Raw genomic sequence first — 1,294 nt, forward strand, 5'->3', positions numbered from 1 at the left:
ATTAAAATCAAAGTCTTAATGATTTTGAATCTCAAATCAAATCCCCTTGATCAAAGATCAAAGTTTTTCGAAATCCCCTAAAAACCCTAATTTTGGAAAATCGGTTTTAAATTGTTTGATTTGAACTTTGATTGTTTGATCACCTAGAGCTATTGATAGGATTGTTTAAATTCGAATCTAAATCACTCAAACTGAAACCCTAAAAAGTTTAACTTCGGTTTTAAAATGTCTTTGTTTGATGATTGATGATTGATGATCTGAGAGGTTAGGATTGATAGATTGATTAATAGATCTAATCTCAAGATTCAAAATCCTTAAGGCCTTGAAACCCTTAATCTTGATTGATATTCCTAAAGGCCTTGAAACCTTAAATCTCTCATTACTTAAATATTGAAAGATTGATTTAAAGAATTTACATATTGAATGAAAGTTAGGTTGCTAGATCGTTTAATTCTAAAACTTAACAGATATACAACTAAGAAATAGAATTGAATCTAGATCCTGTTTAGTATATGGCCGTGTGGCCTAATGCATTGCTCACACTTGCGGCCTTGTGCCCTTGATTGATTAAAAGCCGTGTGGCTTAGTGAATATCAAAGTGACCGTGTGGTCTAGTATCCGAATGGTTATATAAACCGGATTGCATTATGATCCGATCCTTAAGATCGTTGTATCACATAATAGTCGTGAGGTACAAACAGCACAATGCAAATCCATATGGCCTAAGCATCATATTGCAAAGCCGTGCAGCCTAAAGTATTATAGATAAGACTTATGAAATCATATGCACTGACTATTTAAATTAGTTGCAAGAATTCTAAATCATGAATTTATTGATGATTTCAGATGTCGAGATTTGAGCCTTCGGATTATGCTGCCCTAGATATCTCTGGAGATAATTATCCAGAATGGGAAATGAACACTTCAATTGCCCTGAAGTCTAGAGGACTCGGAAATTGTATCATTGAAAGAAATGATGAAAGGGGATTGAAGCGACACCAACTGGGTTAACGGGAGCCAACGACGCAACCGGAACAACCCAGACGCAACGAATCCCTCCGATCGGGACTTCAAGTCAAGATCGATCCCTTCCAACGGATTGCATGAAACAAATGAATCCGAATATTAAAGGAGAAAGATTAAAAGCTTGATAAAGAATGTTAAAAGTAAGAATGGTTTTAACCATCATTGTCCTGGCAAAGATCCTCGGACTAGAGATTATAATTTAAGACGTCCAAAGAAAGATTATATAAAGCTAGCTAATTGAGAAGCTAATCGAAATGCCAGACACTGA

This window comes from Brassica oleracea, chromosome C4, assembly GCF_000695525.1.
Source record: "Brassica oleracea var. oleracea cultivar TO1000 chromosome C4, BOL, whole genome shotgun sequence".
Lineage (NCBI taxonomy): Eukaryota > Viridiplantae > Streptophyta > Magnoliopsida > Brassicales > Brassicaceae > Brassica > Brassica oleracea.